Source organism: Pseudochaenichthys georgianus, chromosome 1 (assembly GCF_902827115.2).
Source record: "Pseudochaenichthys georgianus chromosome 1, fPseGeo1.2, whole genome shotgun sequence".
Lineage (NCBI taxonomy): Eukaryota > Metazoa > Chordata > Actinopteri > Perciformes > Channichthyidae > Pseudochaenichthys > Pseudochaenichthys georgianus.
Window position 1 is genome coordinate 48,095,414 of NC_047503.1, and position 6,000 is coordinate 48,101,413.

Consider the following 6,000-nt stretch of genomic DNA (forward strand, 5'->3'; position numbering starts at 1 on the left):
TCAAGCACAAGATCTGAGTACTTCTACTTTTACTCAAGTACAAGATCTGAGTACTTCTTCCATCTCTGAGTATTGATAATACAACCCTCCTATAATGCAACATTCAATAAGCTTAAGACATAACATAAATACAGTGTATATAATGATTACAATTACTAATATTGTGTATTAACTAAAGCTGTCAGGTACATGTAGTAGAGTAGCTGATAATGGGAATACTCACATCAAGTAAACACTTTAAAACAGTTCTTGAGAAGTACTCTGCTGCTTGTTGTAGCTCCATGTCTGGCCAGCAGGTGGCAGTAGCTCACCACCTGTCTGCCTGTTGTGAGTAATGGGTTAATAAGTTATTTATATTCTATGGTGCAGTTCTGCGGTTCAGGTGTGCCTGTCACTGCTGTTCCTTTATTATTCAGGTTAATATAATTCCCCTCACTTTAACACCATGGCTGTACGACGACAGAACATCACGCAGGACGGAGCTGCCATCCACGGAGGGCCTTTACTCCCAGCGGCTCAGGAAGAAGGCCCTCTACGGATTATCAAAGACCCCATCACCCACAAACTGTTCTGTCTGCCGCCGCCTGGCAGGCGGTACCGCAGCATTCTGACAAGAACCACCAGACTCAGAGACAGCTTCATCCCACAGGCCGTACGACTGTTAAACACCTGCTGTAACAACATCCACAACATTCTGCTGCTTCGTAATCATTTATCTATTTACCTAATATATCATTCCAATAGCTTGCATTTAGACTCTTATTTCACTTTTTTTTAAACTATTCCTTTCTTTTTGCATTTACTTTTAATATTTACTTGCACTATATTTTTCTGTTTTTCTGTAATATTGTGTTGCACTGTTGGAAAACTGTGACCTAAGATTTTCATCGACATAACTACTTTGCAGCTATGGTTGTATGCTAATAAAGAACCTTGAACCCTTCATCTCAGGGGGTTTTCCTTAAAGGGGACCTATCTGTCTTTTATTCATGAATATGTGTCCCCGGTGTTCCAGGGAACTCACCAAGTGTCAGAAAACACAACCCTCTCTTTTCCTCTATACCCAAATCTCTAAGAACGGGGCTGCAACGGATCTGATACAGACTGATCCAGATTTGAACACTTTACTGTCTGACATCAGTAAAGTGACGCTACGGCTATTGGTCAATTCTCCACCTATCAGGGGAATGAGAGGTTGGGCCACGGCCGGCCATTGCCGCTCTAAAGCGCTGGAGACGCTGTAGTACATATGCCAGGCCTGTAAGTGGCGCTGTAGTCTGCCACAAAAGCAGCGAAGAAGACTTCCCTTGCATGGTTGCCATGGTTTCCCTTCTGTTTATTCTCCGCTGTGGCTCTTTTTCTCCCTCCCCGAGGCAAGCTTTTGCGCCTCCTGCTTTAAAACAAATGAATAATGACTCTATAATCACATGTAAGGGATGATGTGCAGCGACGCGGTCATTACGGGGAAAAGAACACCGACAGGCAGATCAGGAGCCGGGCGGAGGCGGAGGGATCTAGATCGGCATGAATGCACATTATGCAATGTGCACATTATCCCGCTTATTACACGGCCACATTCTCGACAAAGTAACGACATGACTCCCAATATCAATTGAAATGCTTTTATGGATTTAGAAAAAGATTTTATTGATTTAAAAAATAGTTGTATTGATTTAAATTGACATGCATCCGCTAAGAAAAGTAGTCCGTTGTTACTGTTTGAACTAACGTAGCAACGGCAGGAACTGATTCGATAGCGTTTTTGAGGGGCTTTTTGATTACAGATTTGAAAACATCGTTGCTTGCTTTAAAAGTAGCACAATTCATGATGTCAGACCTTGGAAAGTATCTAGATATCCCTGCCCTAATGCCAAAGGAACTGCCAACTGAATATGTGTCGCCGTTTGATGTCTATGTCTGGACCGCTGCGTAAAAAGGAGGGTTTCTGCCCCATTACTTCTCTTCTTACTTCTATAAGAATAAAACACGGAGGACGGATATCTCTTTTTCTCCCCCTCCTCTCCCCGCTGCAGCCCATCAGCTGATCTCAGACCACGCTCCCCTCTCCTGCAGGGGGGCGTGGTCAGTTACAGGGGGCGTGGTCAGCGACAGGGGGGCGTGGTCAGCTGCAGGGGGCGTGGTCAGACCCCTCCAAAAGGGCTGGAAATAGAGCAAAATGAGGCATGGCTAAAATGCAGGATTTTTGGTATTTCAAAAAACAAACTATATTTATATACTTTATATAGGTATGGCCCTACAATATATTGTTCAAATATAGCATGATAGGTATAACGTTTAGAGTGGGCAAGAAGTGCATTACATCCTGAAATCATTCATACCACAAACATAATGAGCAACAGTCTTCCCATATTACCTGGAAATATAGAAAACATATTCTCTCTTTAAATAACTCCCCCTCTATGACTATACTTAAAAACCATTTTGAGGTACTTTATATTTTTACTGTACTACATTTTAAAGCCAATATTGTACTTTTAACTCCTCTGCATTTATCTGACAGCGTGTATATTCAGACTATAATACAACATATAAATAAACTAATACATAAACATTGAAATATCATTTAATATCCGGCAGCAGTATATCAAGTATTTTCCAATCAGCTTTACCAGCTGTGATGCATCAATAATAACAATCCAGTCATTTCGCATACAAGACTCTGAAATGGGCCGTTTTGAGGCCAATTCCTGTCCAATTGAACGCAGGACTTTACAGTTTAGTATTTATTTGTATTTAAGTATAATATCTGAGGTCTCCCGTCTTCGCTGACTCGTCTGAAAGTGAGACAGATGGCGCTCGACGTGAGTAAATCTGGATATGATGTCATTTTGTAGCGCTGGATTCCCCCCGTGACAGAGGAAGGCTAATGCCCCGTTACAGAGCTCATCTCTCAGCACCGGTCCCAGGCCGTGGTTCATCTATTCTCCCCCCTGGACCCCGACATCTCCCTTTTCTCTCTCGCTGACAATCCTCTGGTTGGACACTAACAACAGTCAAAGGCGAGGGTTGTTGATACCTAATTGATTTGAGGGAACGTGTGGTGATAAGAGATGGACACACGATGTGATGCATGATGATTAATAACATCCTATCTTATCTTCTACAGCTTCAGAACAACCTGCTTTTTAATTTAGGGCTAATAGGAAATGGAATATCCAGCTGAGCTTAAAACACGCACAGATGTTCACTCTTGTTCCCATAGTGCAATAAAATGAACTTAGAAACCAGGCTCAATTCAACTGAGTTTTGAGTTGTACTGATGTTCAGGTGTATATCAGTATGTAGTGTCTCTACTTTAAAGAGTCCTCTCCTGCTCATGTTCAGGTGTATATCAGTATGTAGTGTCTCTACTTTAAAGAGTCCTCTCCTGCTGATGTTCAGGTGTATATCAGTATGTAGTGTCTCTACTTTAAAGAATCCTCTCCTGCTGATGTTCAGGTGTATATCAGTATGTAGTGTCTCTACTTTAAAGAGTCCTCTCCTGCTGATGTTCAGGTGTATATCAGTATGTAGTGTCTCTACTTTAAAGAGTCCTCTCCTGCTGATGTTCAGGTGTATATCAGTATGTAGTGTCGCTACTTTAAAGAGTCCTCTCCTGCTGATGTTCAGGTGTATATCAGTATGTAGTGTCTCTACTTTAAAGAGTCCTCTCCTGCTGATGTTCAGGTGTATATCAGTATGTAGTGTCGCTACTTTAAAGAGTCCTCTCCTGCTGATGTTCAGGTGTATATCAGTACGTAGTGTCTCCACTTTAAAGAGTCCTCTCCTGCTGATGTTCAGGTGTAGATCAGTACGTAGTGTCTCCACTTTAAAGAGTCCTCTCCTGCTGATGTTCAGGTGTATATCAGTATGTAGTGTCTCTACTTTAAAGAGTCCTCTCCTGCTGATGTTCAGGTGTATATCAGTATGTAGTGTCTCTACTTTAAAGAGCCCTCTCCTGCTGATGTTCAGGTGTATATCAGTATGTAGTGTCTCTACTTTAAAGAGTCCTCTCCTGCTGATGTTCAGGTGTATATCAGTATGTAGTGTCTCTACTTTAAAGAGTCCTCTCCTGCTGATGTTTCTTGAGGGTTTTTTTATATGACTGTGAGAAAACACAGTTTCCGAGTCTCCTGATTACGTAATTACTCTCCATGGCGGATTATAAGCTCCAGACACAATCATCTCTCGCTCCTCTCTTCATTCTACAGATTTGATGTGGTTGTCTCCTCCCATCAATATCACATTAAAGTAATGTTGCAGAAATGTATGGAGGAGAGGAATCACCCACAGCGAGAGAGAGAAGATGGATTCTGGGAAGTGAGATGTTTAATACTGTTGTTCTGGAAGTGTTGGAGTATAATAATAATATACTATCTTTCTTTCCCTCACAGCTTAATTCTTTCTGTGCGATAAAAGGAAGCAGGATAACGTAAGCTATCTGTCTCGCTCCTCAGTAAAAATAGACGCCCGATGAACTGCTTGCTTGGTGGTGAATCCTCTCCTGTCCTTAATGCTGAAAAGCATTTATTTAGCTGATGTAAAGTATTAGAGGCGCCTCCCACAGCACAAGAGTATACTCTTATCATCTAAATCAGGGGGGCCAAATCCGGCCCGCGACTTCATTTTATGTGGCCCCTCAAGAGCTTGCAAAGAATATAATAAGTTTATTATACGGTTAGATGCTACTTTACAGAAACACGTTGCCCAAAAACTACATGTCCCACAATGCATCTCAAATTAGATTTTTTTCTCACAATTTGATTTTTTTTTTTTTAAATATGCATTTTTTTCTTAGAATTTGCCTTTTTCTCCGAATTAGATTTTCTTTTCAAAATGTTACTTTCTTTTCAAAATGTCACTTTCTTTTCAAAATGTCACTTCTTCTTTTTTTCTTTTTTTTTCCAGAATTTGGCTTTTCTTTTTAAATCATGTTGTTACATTCTCACTGAAGAGACTTGCAATTATTTGCCCTAGACTTCTGCTTTCAGACGTAGTTAATTATGAAGTTATTACCCTATCCCATAACAATCCAATGCAGAGGCAATAATGTGATATAATGCATTATTTTATATATATTAAATATTTATATATGTATTTTTATATAGTCTTAAAGTTACAACCGGCCCTTTGAGTGCAACCTTCATGCTGATGTGGCCCGTGATGAAATTGAGTTTGACACCCCTGATCTAAATGATGAGGAAGAAGGAGGGAGAGAGGTGTGAGGAGGAGGAGGGGGGAGTCGTTCACTTCGTCTTCACTTCTTGCATACACTCAATTAAATGTAGAAACACAATGTAAACCTGAAAACCTGAAAAGGCGATAATGGACGTTAATGAAGAGTTTTGGAGGTCTTCACTTTCAATTAATGCAAAGAAGCAGAGAGGCAGACGAGATGAATTAGCCGATTGCCACGACATGACAAAAGATCTCTTAGTTGACAGTAAGACCCCATTTACACGCAAACGAATACGATATCAAAAAAGTCTTCCGTTCACACGAGACCGCTCGGGATCGCTGGAGACGGTGTACATATGCCGGGCCTGGCGAAAGTGACAAAATACACCAAAAGCAGCGAAGAAGACCCCCCGAGCATGGTTACCATGGTTACCCTTCTGTTTATGCCCCGCGGTGGATTTAGCAACATGTAGTTCATGTCCATGTCCACTTGTCGCTGATGGTTGTGAGGAGCTGTAGATTTTGCACTAACATCTGTGGCAGCAGAGGTGGGGAGAGGCGGGGCTACGGCTTCATCGTTATCAGGAAATGATCGTATAGGGCGTACACACGGAACCGTTTGCCCCCCAGAGCGTTCCGTTTGCAGATCCATCCACCTTGGTGCCCGTTATCCATTTCCGCGGTTCCGTTATGGCCTCGTGTGAACGAACGGGCTATACGAAAGAGAAAAGTTTGCGTTCTCGTGTAAACAGGACCTAAGGTTGCGACTAAACACCCTTATATTACCCCCTATGAATCCAATCATCAAATCCTTTAAATCCC